This window comes from Dermochelys coriacea, chromosome 27 (assembly GCF_009764565.3).
Source record: "Dermochelys coriacea isolate rDerCor1 chromosome 27, rDerCor1.pri.v4, whole genome shotgun sequence".
NCBI classification, from domain to species: domain Eukaryota; kingdom Metazoa; phylum Chordata; order Testudines; family Dermochelyidae; genus Dermochelys; species Dermochelys coriacea.
The window spans coordinates 13770158-13786274 of NC_050094.1; the positions used below are offsets into that span (position 1 = coordinate 13770158).

The following is a 16117-nucleotide window of genomic DNA, read 5'->3' on the forward strand; positions in this document are numbered from 1 at the left end:
AGCTGGTACCACCTGGGGTGGCATAATTGTTGCAAACATCTGCAATAGCACCTGTATATTCAGTAGCTGAATATTGTGCACTGGTATGGAACAGATGCAGCCACATGCCACTTGTGGATACCCAGCTGAATACAGTGATGCGTTGCATCACGGTAACCCTTAAGTCAACTCCAACACCATGGATACCTGTTCTGTCTAACATTGCTCCTCTGCCAATAAGCCAAACGGCTGCGACATTCCACAAAGCTAAGCAAATCCAGGAAAACAGATGTCTTCCTATCCACCAAGACCTTGACGGTACCCCCACACTGCAATGTCTTAAGTCCAGAAGCCTTTCTGTGCACATTCATTTAGCCTCATGCAATCAGGCTACGATCAGAAGGAGGCTTGGAAAGCAGATTGGGCTAAACAAGGTTTAAAAAATAAGCACCTTGTGCCAGATCCCATGCAGAAGGTTCTTGGGTTTGACCTTCCACAGTCATCTTGGTCAACTTGGAACCAAATCCAAACCAACCATGGTAGATGTGGACATCTAATGCACAAATGGAAAATCAAGGACTCCCCGGAGTGGTTCCTCACAACAGGCCATTGAACATATCACTACCTACTGCCCAATTTATAAATATGAAGGAGGCATTACTGAATAAATTCTGCTGCTCCTGTCGTAGCCATTTGGCTCAATCAACTTCAGGTGAAATTATAGTCACTGCTCTACACCAGCCATGCAGAAGAAGAAGAGAAATTATTCACTTACAGGGATGTACCTCAAGGGTCCACAGAGTACACCCCATGCGGTGGGCCATTGGACTTCATCAGGAACTCCTGGAACGATGGCACTGAGGCAGAAGGGGAACCACTGGCTGAATATGTACAGAAATTTAGGAAAGATTTATAAACTATGATGGAAATTGTTTAGCAAAACCTCACTAAAAGCCATCTGCATGGAAACTGTGGTATGACCGCAATGCCTGTGAGCAATTGTTTGATGCAGGGGGACTTGGTGCTGGTGTACTCTCGTAATAAGGCACAAAATGCAGAATTCATGTGTAACCCTTCTGCCAGATTGAGTTGGTAATAGCAAGGGCTTGGTTCAATGTTTAGGGGTTTCTCTGAACAACAGAAAACAGAACTGGCCTGAGCGCCCCCATAGTAATCTGGGAAAACGAAACACTACCTGTGAGTGCCTCTAAGAGGCAATGCTTCCCCTCTCTCAAGCACTGAGTGTGTGTAAAACAAAATCAAACTTTTATTAAAAGGGAAAAGAGGACAGAACATTAATTTGGGAAAACACTACAACCATAATCAAAAGCACATGCCCATAGGCAAACACCCACCCCACAGTAGGTTGGGCAGTGTCCTTTGCCTCAGTTTTTCATCTTGCAGCATGAAAGTCCAACAAATGAATGTCCCTTAACACACCACTCCCCTTTCCCTCCATGGCACCACACTCACGGATGGTAGTCCTTGGTTAGTGAAGACCCAGAGTTCAGAGGTCTGTTCGTGGGCAGGGGGAGGGGCCTTGGACAATGTCTCTGCTGCTGCTGTCCCTCTGCTGCCACTGGCTGCCATCCCACTGCCTCTTTCTGCAGTGACATCACATTCTGAGGTTCCACCACTAACCCAGCTCTCAGTGGTTTCAGTAGATAGTGGGGAATCTCACTGCCAGTGCAGTTTCTGGATTGCCTTTCTCTGTCCCTACACGAAGTCTAAGGCTTAGGCTTGCTCAGCAATCAGGGCAGCTCTAGGAATCACCAGCTGGAAACAAGAGCTCTTAATTGAGTCTAATCAGCTCTGTCATTAAATGCTACAGAAGGATAGGCCAAATGGTATCTAGGACTCTCTAGGCAGCAATCACACCAACACTAGGAACAACTGTTCCCACTCAGTCTCATCTTCACTGGGATTTGGCATCCATACCCCCTACTTAGAAAGCGAGGTTCAGTTTAGGGTGACCCCCTCAATCAGGGCATGTTAAGCATAGTTCTGCTGCCCTTTACTTGTACAATAAGGATAACAACATTTCATTACTCCTGCATTCACATACTAGAGTGACTTGTAACCCTGCTTCTGCTGCCTAACTCTGACTTCCTGGTATCCCGACTTTGTCCCTCATCTTGCCCCTGACCTGACCCATGACCTGTCTCAGACTCTGATAACCTGAGTCTGCCTGCTTCCTGACACATGGCTTGGTCTGCTCTCTGGCTTGTCTTGGACTCTGATCTTCTGTCAGCTTGACTCTCGGTCTGCCCTTTGGCCTATCGCAGATTCCAGTCCACACGTATTCAGATCTGGCCTGCCTCCTGGCTCTCAACTGCTGCTTTGACCACTAGGTCAGACCGCCTATGTCCTGGTCAATGATACTAAGCACTCTAGACCTAACAAAGGGCTATTGGTAAAACCCATTAAACATCAAAGCACAGACAAAATCCACCTTCACTACTGATTTAGGACTTTTTGAGTTCAAAGTGTTACCTTTTGGGTTAATTAATGCAGGAACCATCTTTCAGAGGCTCGATAGTCAAGTGTTAGGTTACAAGACTTTGCATAAGTTTATATGGATGACATTGCAATATTTAGCAATTCTTTGTCAGATTATAAAAATATCTTGGGAATTGTGCTGACAAAATTCAGAGATGTACATCCCACTGTGAAAGTGTCAAAATGCAAAATAGGAGCAATCAAAGACCCTTATTTAGGATACTGGGAAGGAGGTGGCCAAGTTTCCCCAGATCCTTTGAAAGCAGAATCCATAGTTAACTGGCCTATAACCAAGATTAAAAAACAAGACCAATCTTTCAGAGGCTTGGCTAACTGCTACTGCTGATTTGAAAATGGTTTCAGTGACATTGTGTCTGCTTATCACAGAATTGTGCAAAAAGACAAGACTCAACAAAGTAGTATAGATGGCAGCCTGTCAGAAAGATTTCAATGTGGTAAAGAAAATCCTGTCAGGAAATCCTGTCCTGACCAGTCCTAATTTTGACAAAATGTTTGAACTGTCTATGCATCTATTTGTTTACATGTACATTTGAGTATTGTTGAGTATATTTGAGGGATAAACATAAGTAGCATAAATTTGATGCAGGGAAAGTTAATTAGAGGTGAAAAGAGACGTTCTTTTAAACTTGGCTTAACATATTTTGACTAGAATATGGTGCATTGTTGGAACTACAAGGACCACATTAATCTTCACACTCATCAAAAGCAGGCACTGATGTGCTGTATAGTATAACACCAGATACACAGATACCATATGTCACATGTAAAGTTTATTACCAGAAGTACAAAGGAAACAATTTTGATAGTTTAAGAAAGATTCAATAACATTTAACTACATGGCACACGCATCATGCTAAGTCTTTTGTACTTGTATGATCACTACAGTTTTATGAAGCTTTTTCATAAATATATAGCTACATAGTAATTGCATATTGCTGAAAATTTGTTAATTACTCTTAGAAGATCCATAGTAATTGCTATAATCATACGTACCATGGTTAAGATAAACTGAAATAATTATGAATTTATAACAGCATGGCATTCACTGTGTCTATACACAATACTCTCTCACTGAATGGCCCTCATTTTGTAATCAACCTGCCAGTCTCCATGTAAGTAAAGAGCTTTTAAAGGATATTTGTGCCTTATAACTTAGTGATGCAAAGCAATTTTTGATTAATGGACAAAAAATGAGGATATAGGACATTGTTTCTCAGTAGATAACATGGCAGTTTTCTTTCAGCTTGATCCAAGTACCATTGAAGTAAATAGCCTCCCACTGTACTTATGTGACTGTGTCTACACTGCAGAGTTTTGTTGCCAAAAAGCAGCTTTTGGTGACTAAACAGTGGTGGTGTACACACCGCAATGCCATTTTTTTCAACAAAACTCCAGTTTCGACAACAAAATGAAACCACTTCAATGAGAGGCATAAAGCTTTTTGTGGCAAACTTAAAGCGACAAAGCGTCAGTGTAGCTGCTGCCATCTGGCCTCTCCCAGTATCCCGCAATGCCCGCTGTGACCACTCTGCTCACCGTTTTGAACTCAGCTGCCTTGCAGGCATGCACCCTCTCCCCTTTCAAAGTGCAGGGAAGTTCTGATAGCACCACGAATACAGAGGGAGGCAGGCAGGCAGAGGGGTGTGTGTGTGTCTGTGTGAGAGAGAGACTGCTGTGCTGTGCAGCGCCAGGATGGGGGCTGATGTCAGGGATGTCCCCCTCCCCCTGCCTCAGGACTGGTTCCTTCTGGTGGCTGTCTGAACTTAGAAGTTGGGGGAGTTTTGTCCACTCTCCCCCAACGCACACACTCCCGCAACACACACTGTCTCTGTCTCCCCACACACACACACACACACGCTCCCTGTCACACATACTCCCACCTCCACTCACATACTTCAGTTGAAAAGCAGCTGGCAATATAATACGATGTCCATGGGCCCACGGAACGATGGGATTGAGAAACCTGCAACATATGACGCTGTATCTGCCCCATGAGGCATTGAAAACCCTTCCCAAAGGACGCTATGGCGAGTTGCACAGTGGATAGCTACCCACAGTGCACTGCTCTCTGTGTCGATGCAAGAGCTGCTAATGTGGATGCACTCTGCAGACACAAGGAGCATACTGTGGAAATGCAACAGCAGTTTAATCAAAGCACTTTAATTAAAGCAGTGTAACTTTTGGCGACAAAACAGTCCAATCCAACTCCCATTGAAGTTTAATCAAGTAATTTTTGCCATTAACTCTTAAGAAGTTCAGAGGCATCTCCCTGCTGATGCTGCTTATATCGTCTCTTCAATCTCTTTGGTCTGGGAGGAGACAACTTTGCCATCAATCACCTCCTTAACAACTGTCTTGATCTTCCTAATTTTATTTATTTCTGGAAATAAAATTGCACAGAGTGTTAATTAAAACATTTATATTAAAAGAGTAATATGTTTTTAATGTTTACTTCAGTAACTAGCTCTATACTTTTAATTTTCCAGCCTGTTGAGCAAACATATTTGGAAGGACTCCCTTAATCCTACATTGGCATAATCAAGTGGAACATCAGAAAATTTGAAACACATATGAAAAAGAAAAGTTAAATTACTGATCATGTATAATTTTGCTCTTCAATTTAACAGTGGGTTTAAGAATGAAAGTGCCATTTATTGTAAAATATATATTGAGCTTCTTCTTAAGTATAAATGATATGCTAATTTCAGTCTGAAGTCAAAATTCTGGGTTTTCAGGTGTCATATTAGTAGAGTGCCTTCTGGTCAACGCACTTCCAGGTGTTGAAAAAAATCACTCATTATGGAAAAGAACAAACAAAATAGTACTGTCCAATTCATTTGTGGGCTGAGGCCTGTTCTAGGGTGGAGGTGGGGGAATACCTATGTAAAAGGGAAGCATCAAGGACAATGCATGTCATCTCTTGAAGAATATACAGCTGAACACAAGGAGGCGCCAGTCCTGTAAGTGTGAATATGCAGAGGTGACACTAGTAGCTGTTTTGTGGTAATAAGTAAACTTTCTTTCTTGGTGTACAGAATATGGTTTCTCCAATTACTGATCATCCTGTACATCACCCTGAACTTTTTACAGAACATTATTTTGAATGAATCTTTTATTCCTCCTGAGCATATTTTGGTGGTTGGGTTTTGTACAAACTGAATAGTTCTAAGGTGCTTTTAACAGAACCATTACATTGAGAGTTATATAATCAGACAGTTGAATTGGCAATTTTGCCATAAGATTTCACTGATTTAATATTTGCATCTGAAAGACTTATAGCATCTCAATTTGTTTTATATCAGCTTAATTAATTTTAATGCAGCCAAATTAGTAGCAACCAAATATAAAAATATGAAAACAAAAACTTAAGTGACATACCTCTCTCAGACTATTCCATAGTAGATATCTCTGACTGTAAAGGTATGTTAAATATATGAATAAAACATACTTTGTAAATAAAGGTGCTTATTAAATTTAAGAAATGTTGAGATCACTAATCTTTGTACATTTAATTTGTTCACTTAAGCCCCAATACAGCAAGGTACTTAAACATGTGCTAAACATTGTTTTTCTTGTTAAATTCCTTGGATTAATCTCACTCAGTTCTACAAACAGTTATCTCCGGGGGGAATGGAACAAAGCCTAAGTAAATGAAAAAAGAAAAGGAGTACCGGTGGCACCTTAGAGACTAACAAATTTATTAGAGCATAAGCTTTCGTGAGCTACAGCTCACTTCATCGGATGCATTTGGTGGAAAAAACAGAGGGGAGATTTATATACACACACACAGAGAACATGAAACAATGGGTTTATCATACACACTGTAAGGAGAGTGATCACTTAAGATAAGCCATCACCAGCAGCGGGGGGAAGGAGGAAAACCTTTCATGGTGACAAGCAAGGTAGGCTAATTCCAGCAGTTAACAAGAATATCAGAAAAAAGAAACGGAGTACTTGTGGCACCTTAGAGACTAACAAATTTATTAGAGCATAAGCTTTTGTGAGCTACAGCTCACTTCATCGGATGCTTATGCTCTAATAAATTTGTTAGTCTCTAAGGTGCCACAAGTACTCCTTTTCTTTTTGCGAATACAGACTAACACGGCTGCTACTCTGAAAAAAGAATATCAGAGGAACAGTGGGGGGTAGGGTGGGGGGGAGAAATAGCATGGGGAAATAGGTTTCAGAGTAGCAGCCGTACTTTGTGTAATGACTCATCCATTCCCAGTCTCTATTCAAGCCTAAGTTAATTGTGTCCAGTTTGCAAATTAATTCCAATTCAGCAGTCTCTCGTTGGAGTCTGTTTTTGAAGCTTTTTTGTTGAAGTATAGCCACTCTTAGGTCTGTGATCGAGTGACCAGAGAGATTGAAGTGTTCTCCAACTGGTTTTTGAATGTTATAATTCTTGACGTCTGATTTGTGTCCATTCATTCTTTTACGTAGAGACTGTCCAGTTTGGCCAATGTACATGGCAGAGGGGCATTGCTGGCACATGATGGCATATATCACATTGGTAGATGCGCAGGTGAACGAGCCTCTGATAGTGTGGCTGATGTGATTAGGCCCTATGATGGTATCCCCTGAATAGATATGTGGACAGAGTTGGCAACGGGCTTTGTTGCAAGGATAGGTTCCTGGGTTAGTGGTTCTGTTGTGTGGTGTGTGGTTGCTGGTGAGTATTTGCTTCAGGTTGGGGGGCTGTCTGTAAGCAACGACTGGCCTGTCTCCCAAGATCTGTGAGAGTGATGGCTCGTCCTTCAGGATAGGTTGTAGATCCTTGATGATGCGTTGGAGAGGTTTTAGTTGGGGGCTGAAGGTGATGGCTAGTGGCGTTCTGTTGTTTTCTTTGTTGGGCCTGTCCTGTAGTAGGTGACTTCTGGGTACTCTTCTGGCTCTGTCAATCTGTTTCTTCACTTCAGCAGGTGGGTATTGTAGTTGTAGGAATGCTTGATAGAGATCTTGTAGGTGTTTGTCTCTGTCTGAGGGATTGGAGCAAATGCGGTTATATCGTAGCGCTTGGCTGTAGACAATGGATCGAGTGGTATGATCTGGATGAAAGCTAGAGGCATGTAGGTAGGAATAGCGGTCAGTAGGTTTCCGATATAGGGTGGTGGTTATGTGACCATCGCTTATTAGCACCGTTGTGTCCAGGAAGTGGATCTCTTGTGTGGACTGGTCCAGGCTGAGGTTGATGGTGGGATGGAAATTGTTGAAATCATGAGATCACTTACAGTGTGTATGATAAACCCATTGTTTCATGTTCTCTGTGTGTGTGTATATAAATCTCTCCTCTGTTTTTTCCACCAAATGCATCCGATGAAGTGAGCTGTAGCTCACGAAAGCTTATGCTCTAATAAATTTGTTAGTCTCTAAGGTGCCACCGGTACTCCTTTTCTTTTTGCGAATACAGACTAACACGGCTGCTACTCTGAAACCTATAAGTAAATGAACTTTGTGTCAGGTACTATGAGGAGGCTTGGTGGATACTGAACCAACCAACTTCTTTAGCAGCCTCTAGAATGTCCTCTCTGCAGCTGAATGTGGTGACTGACTGTCAGCAGGAAAAAGAAAGCAGAACTCCTTGAAAAGTCCCTACCACATTTGGGTTATGAGGAATGGAATGGGAAAGGGGGACAGACTTACCTGAGAGTAGCCAACGAGTCATCAGGAAGTTGCAAGACCAGTTGGGGGCACTGACCCACCATGTGCACCAGGGGGAAGGGGAGGGTATTTTTAACCTGTACATTCCGGAACTCACACTCTCTCTGTCTTTCAATTACTGATCAGCAATAGTTTCTGCAAGGAGGTGTGACAATGCAGTAATGCCTGCAGCCTGCTTTACTAAAGAGTGCCACATTGTTTTCAGACCCACTGGCCAAGTCCAAGATTGTCCACATCTTCTCATTGCTTTGCAGAGATATCCATGGTGCAAAGGATAATGAAGAGCACCCTTGTGCTACCAATCAGGTTGCCCCAGAAGCTGAACAGTTCAGTGCCATAGTTTAGAAAAGACGTTACCATATGCAACAAGGGTACTTGTAATTGGTCATTTCACTTACTTTTTGTGGGGGAAGCATTTGTACTAATTTTTTAAAATACAAATATTTTTCTATTTTAGAGCATAATTACCTTCTCACTTTGCTTGTTTGTCTTTGACTTTCATTCTCTTTAGTTTCAGCCAGACTGGACACCACCAGTAGAGTAACCAGTGTTGGCAGGAACAAATTTTAATATGCAGAAGCATCCTTTATCCATTAATTTTATTGAATGCAAGTGTAATTCAACATCTGTCCTCTTTTTTACCCCCAGGCAGCCTTTATAAAGAGTATTTAGAATAATTGCTGACTTGATAGAAAATTGAACTAAACAGCAGACTTTAGGCGTCGGTATGTGGCAATCTCCATTTCCAACCGTGTCTTTATGTCCAGCAGAGAACTGTACTCAGAGCTCTGGCTCTCCATGTCAGCTCGAAGCTGCATCAGCTGTGCCTCTACATTGCCAATAGCAGCCTGTATTTGGGCAAGTCGTGAACCATAAAGTGCTTCAGTCTCAGCCAGTGTGTCTTCTAAAGCCTTTTTCTACAGAAGGTGAAATAATAGAGGAATTACTTATTTGTGTTTTTAAATTATGTTTACATTGAAAGACCTTATAGTTCCTTGTTTATCCAAACAACTATCTGTTAAAGATATTCCCGATGTTAAATTTTAGATATGCTTTACCGTAATAAGTTGGGACTGCAGCTCTATCTCCAGGCTCTGGAAAGTGCGTCTCAGATCTGTGATCTCAGTTTTTTTGGTTTGCAGTTGTTCAATGTTAATAGCAACTTCCCGGTTCATTTCTTCTGTCTGAAATACAAAGGCAGTGAAGTTCAATTTTAAATCTTGACTGAACTCCTTGTGAGGTGCTGCTGCTATGTGATCAGTGAGACTTTACCTGTTTATCAAAGCGGTCTTTGGCCTCTTGACGATTCTTTTCTGCCATGCTATCATATTGCTGTCTCATGTTTTCCATAATCTTGGCAAGATCAATGCTCGGAGCAGCATCCACCTCTACATTAACTGTGCCCCTAGCTGTTTACGCAGTTCACCAACTTCCTACAAACAATAATGATTATAGATAATTCTGTATTTATGAACATCAGTTAAGCTTTTAAATCGGAAGAGAAACGTGCAGTCATCTTAAACAGAAACAAATTCAAAATGCATAGAAATAGAGCTATAAAAAGGAATTCCTAGGCCTGAGTTAGCACCTTTCTTCACAGACTCTCAGTCACTTTATAAATATTAATTAAAGTCTCACAACACCCCCTCTGATGTACTGTTTTCCCCATTTTATGGCAGGGAAAACTGAGATACAGAGGTGAAATGTTTCAGAGTAGCAGCCGTGTTATTCTGTATTCGCAAAAAGAAAAGGAGTACTTGTGGTACCTTAGAGACTAACAAATTTATTTAAGCATAAGCTTTCGTGAGCTACAGCTCACTTCTTTGGATGCATTCAGTGGAAAATACAGTGGGGAGATTTATATACATAGAGAACATGAAACAATGGGTGTTACCATACACACTGTAACAAGAGTTTCAGAGTAGCAGCCGTGTTAGTCTGTATTTGCAAAAAGAAAAGCAGTACTTGTGGCACCTTAGAGACTAACAAATTTATTAGAGCATAAGCTTTCGTGAGCTACAGCTCACTTCATCGAATGCATCCGATGAAGTGAGCTGTAGCTCACGAAAGCTTATGCTCTAATAAATTTGTTAGTCTCTAAGGTGCCACAAGTACTGCTTTTCTTTTTGTAACGAGAGTGATCACTTAAGGTGAGCTATTATCAGCAGGAGAGCGGGGGGAAAAACCTTTTGTAGTGATGATCAAGGTGGGCCATTTCCAGCAGTTGACAAGAACCTCTGAGGAACAGCTGGGGGACGGGGTATAAACATGGGGAAATAGTTTTATTTTGTGTAATGACACATCCACTCCCAGTCTCTATTCAAGCCTAAATTAATTGTATCCAGTTTGCAAATTAATTCCAATTGAGCAGTCTCTCGTTGGAGTCTGTTTTTGAAGTTTTTTTTGTTGAAGAATTGCAATTTTTAGGTCTGTAATCGAGTGACCAAAGAGACTGAAGTGTTCTGATTTCCCCAAGGTCATAGTGAGCAGTGTCAGAACTGTGACTAGAGTGCAGGAGTCTTGTCTCCCAGTTATCTGGTTTTGCATTTAGTGGTGGCCCATAGAACCAAAGGATATTCTTTAAACTAAAGGAAAACCATCATGCCTTAATTTTCAGAGCCTCTAAAATGTCATATTTTTCTACACAGTTAGAAAGAATGTAGGTATTAAAAAGTTAATACTATGACTTATGATTGCTAAGAGGAATCATTTTGTGTTATGGATTGTAACAAAGGAAGCCTAACCTATGACATAATTCAGGCTTTCTGTTAGCAACTAATAGAGTAGCAGGTTAATTCCAGATTTCAGTTATGTGACCCTACCTCTTGAAAAGAACGGGAGAAACCAAGATTGGTTAATATTCTTAGTTTTATCTTTTCACTTTGTCTCAAATTATAAAGTTTATGTTTTTTCAGATTAACCATGGAATTTTCAGTATTCTTAACAAGATTTGCATGTATCAAATGTTTTCTGTGTGTCATTGAGAAAATGTGTGAATTCTGAATGAGTTTCTCTGCTGCTCTCACCTCTTCATGGTTTTTCTTGAGGAAAGCCAGCTCTTCATTCAGACCTTCAATCTATAGCTCTAAGTCTGCTTTTGACAAGGTCAAGTCATCAAGGACTCTCAGTAGTCCAGCAAGATCATTTTCCACATTCTGTTTGATTTGGACTCTCAGTAGTCCAGCAATATCATTCTCATACCTGGAAAATAAATGTTCATTCCAGCATCATTAATATGTAATTACTAATGTGCAATTAATATGTAATTAATTACTGATATGCTTTACCATGATAAGCTAGGACTGTAGTTCTGTCTCAGAGAATCACTAACTATTACTGTCTCACTCTGCAAATTGCCTTTTTACTGACTCTTTAGGGACAAACAGTTTAATTCTCAATTTTAACTCCAATAACTTTATTAACAAGACAAGATATACAAGTGTATATGTAGGGTTTCTCTATGGGAATAGGGCAGGTGGGATTTATGTAATGTATCCATTTTGTATTACTATTCAATTTCAGGGATCTGAAGGCATTCAGTTCTCTCCTAAAAACACACATTTGCCAGAAGACCCCGCTGGCTTTTAAAGAGATCACTTGACTGACATGTGGGGAGGACGTCACATTAATTCATCATAGAAACTTACTTCATTCTAAAGTCATCAGAAGCCAGCTTGGCATTGTCGATCTGCATGACAAGCCAAGCATTTTCCGGATGTGCAGCACCAATCTGGAAAAGAAGATGATAGATTGTAAAGTAATCTGGAGTTAGCAAACCAAACCAATATTTAAATGTTATAAAAATAACTTTGGATGACATTTTAAAATATGGAATCTGTGCCAGCAATCAGATTGTTCTGTTTTCAGAAAATCTTGATATATAGGCATATACATTCCTCTCTAATTTATAGTGTTAAGGGAAGGCAAATCTAAGGTTACCTGTACTTTTCAGAGACTACACTATATGCTGTCAGTGTAGTCCCTTTGGGACAAAGCAAATGAAGATTAGATAAAACATGGAAGCAGAGATTAAGTTATGGAAAAAGAGATGTCCTATACATTGAACTTCTAGTTCTTTGTGATTTGTGTCCCAATCTTAACTTAAAGATTGATTTATGTTATTACAAACTATAACTCTGTTTCTACAAAGAAAGGTAAGTGATATTGTTGACATTTTGCCATTGTTTCAAGCTTCTCATTTCCAGAACTGGAAGAAGAAGGAAAGAAAACTACAAACTTTGAAAGACAAGGGAAGAGATATGAGACATAAAATAGAAGGAAAAATGTAAATAATGTTAGTGCATGTACCAACACATACATTATGTTTCAGTTTATGTGTGTGTGCAGGCACATGCATGCATATTTCCCTGCTTCTGGTGGATTTCATTCCCATCTCTAGATATGACTAAAGTGTTCCTGCCATGGTTTATTTTTATTCTAGATTTTAGCTATGTCTGAAGACCAATTAATTTTTTTGCCTTTGGAATGCACCAGATTGCACCACAGAGCAGGTGTTTTTTGTAAAAATTCCTGGAGCAGGATATGCTTGGACTCTGTCACAAAGAATTTAGGGTAATTTGTAAAATATATCTTATAGGCTGGCCAAAAGGTATTGTCCAGATCACTTGATGCTGTAAAGAAGAAAAAATCCCAAGTCCATAGAAAAATTAAAACACAAACTGCGGGCAACGTCGAAGAGAGGCCTATCAAAATCTCAAGGCTCACATCTCCAGCAGAAAAAAAAAATGAAATGGGCTGGGGAGCCCATTTTTATTAAAATTAAGAAGAGTGTTTAACAGGGGAGGCCACTTTTTGAAGAAGCTTTTGAAAAAGCTTCAGAAACATCAAAACCCATGATGTAAATGTTACATTAAGTATGGTGTCATATATGTGAATTGAGTCTTTCCATAGTTTCCTCCCTCATCATGTCATAACCTTAGGAGCCATGCATTCTGTCAGTGGTGATATTTTGACAAGGGAGATTTTTTTGCAGGTATAAAGATGGAAACTCATGAATAATGCCTATAGGTCAGATATTGGAGAGACACGGGTTTCCTGTAAACGAAAGCTGCACCTAGCTTGCTCAGCATAGTAGTCAGAAAGTGACTTCCCTCTAGATCTACAATGAACTGGATTTTAAAATAAAGTTTAAAACCTTAATCCACATTGCTGAATATCCTGCTGTTAGAGACCATCTCTTTGGAATGTAATATTTGTGACACTGGCAACACGGTGGTCGCTATGTAAAATTATGAGACATTTTCCTTTACTGCTACTTTAACACTTGAAAAAAGATTAAGTATTAATGTTTTTGTTTAAATAGTCAACAAAATGTTTAAATAAAAAATGACAACTAAAATTACTTGGGAAAATTAGTTAATTATGAAACTGCAAAGAGAACTTTGGATTTTTAGATTTCCTCAATAAACTTTGGATTTTTTCCAGCACCTCCCAGGTAACAATCTATTTATTTACTGTTGTCCAGGTGTAAGAGATTAGATTAAACACACACACAAAAGGAGAAAAACAAAGTCTAAAAGTCTGATGTGAAGCCCACAAATACACATCAATCCACAGAGATAACCAAAATGCTGTCTTTAATACTCCTTATTATACATAGATAAATAAAATTAATGGATGTTGGGAGACCTTTTTAATAAACAATTTAAGATGAGCTAAGAAAGGAATTTTACTATTTATTCTAAATTTCCTGCCTTTTGTAGGTATAAATCTGATCCTTAATGTCACTTTATCTTGGGTTTTTTTTATTCCGTGATATTAAGAAATATGTTACTTGTCATTGAGTGTTTGGTGATCCATTCATATGTTGATTATGACAAACTGTAACAGCACTTTCAATGCCTTTAAAGCCTTCTGTGAACTTAGAACTTCTGAAATAATTTACATTAAGATGAAGGTAAGTGTCTAAACTTAGTGTGTGACCTTCTACAACATTGAGGAAAGAATTAAAGTTTTATATTCTCACACTCCAGTTGTGAGTGTGGTTAATTGGATAGGGCAATATAATGACACACAGGAAACATTAGTTCTATCCTCACCCCTGCTCTTGATCTGGTGTATGTCCTTGGGCAAGTGACTTCACTTAGTGCCTCAGTTTCCTTAGCTGTAAAATAGGGACAATTATATCTTCTCTGGAAAGCCCCACTTTGAAATCTACAGTTGAAAAACCCTATATTGTGTAATTATAGAAGAATTAATTCAGCCTTTATGATAGATTTTGAACTGTTAGGTTACACATATCCATAGACATTTTTATAATAATATAAAATGTGATGTGACAAACTGACTTTGCACAATTTAACCTGCATCTTGCCAAAGTTAAATGGTTAATGTACCTATAGTGAGGCCACAGTGAATTGAAAAAAAAATATTCTACAGCTAGCTGACTTTTTTCATTCTCTAATAATTGGAGTACAGAAGCATATAAAGTTACAAAATAATGGATACTTTTATGATTTCTTACCTTGTGTTGGAGTCTTCAATGGTTTTAAAATATTGACTGTGGTCATGCGTTGTAGTTAAGGAGCTATACCCATAGTACTCCCTGATCTGCTTTTCAAGCTGGGAGTTGGCTTTTTCTAGAAAATACACTTTCTCCAGACAGGAAGCCAAACGGTCATTCAGATTTTGCCTAGTCAGTTTCTTATTTCCAGCAAGCAGGATGTCACTACTGCTGATGTTGAGTTGAAATCCACTGCCAAACCCACTACCAAAGCCTCCTCCATAGTTACTGCTGGTGGAAATGCGGGTGCCATAGCCACCAGCTCCCCCATAGACACTCGGTTCCTGATACTTTCGGATAGCTGTTTTCCTGTAGGTTGAACCACTTAGGCTGGGTGCAGTAGGCTGGAAAGTGGAGCTTGTACCAGTAAGGTAGCTTCGGCTGGAGAGTGACATTGGTGGTGTTTTTGTTTTTAAAAAATAGCTAAAGCACCACAAGATTGAGTGCAGCTAGAGTGGAGATCACTGTATGCTTCTTGATCCTTTATACTTTATCTGAAAAAGAGGCATGACAGTTGTAAACTCCACCTTTTCTGACACACAGTTTAATTGGGGTCAACACCACCAACTCTCAACATCTTGCTCTGAGTAATATAACAGAACTTTAATCTGTTCATGTGTGCGCCAGGAAAAGTCCCCAGGTAGTGGGGGTATCTTTGTGATTTTTTTTAGAGACAAGGTAAAACACATTTAAATCTATTGAAAAATGTATTGCATTTTACCTGATGCCACAGTCTTGATATCCTTTTGAAAAAAACAAAGGAAATATTTTACTCCCTATTTGTAGATTATGGTATAAAAAAGCAGAGGTGTGTGTAGGTAACGAGGGGCATAAAACTTGGTTAGAGTCAATAATATATTTCTACTGACAAGACAATAGTCACTGCCCGAGAGACTATTTAGAATAATAGTAGCACGTTTGTGAAAAAATAAAAATCTAATTAGGCAGATGATTAGAAAGATTACTTTGTATTTACCATGGTCATTTATTTTATAGTAAATGCAAAATAGCATTAACATTTAAAACAGACATTAAGCATTTGTGACATTAGCAAAGGTAAGGTATGTTACATTTAAATATATTATTGGTTTTAAACAAGAAATCCTTACTATAATTTAAAATGAACAGACTTTTAATACACTTGAAAATAAAAAGAATATTACTTTGTCATATGATGTAAATAAATGCAATTTAAACAGCACAAGAGCATTTGAAATCTCATTGCTTACCTTCATTTCCATAGCAGCAACTGAATCAATGGAGTTATACCAGGGATTAAGTTTAGCCAAGTTAATTTATCTGTAGATATATCTATCTGCCCAGCGTAGCTGGTCTCGAGCACTTTTTGCACTCTCATGTGGCTGAAGTTAAAGTGAAACGAATAAGCTTTCATTATATATTCTTTTCTTGTTTTATATGCTCAACAGATAAAAG

General features: G+C 39.3%; 1 pseudogene; it reads right to left on the minus strand.

Annotated features, from left to right (window-relative positions):
* Positions 1-4710: 4710 nt before the first annotated feature.
* LOC119848888 lies at positions 4711-15127 on the minus strand (annotated as a pseudogene).
* Between the last annotated feature and the right edge of the window lie 990 nt (positions 15128-16117).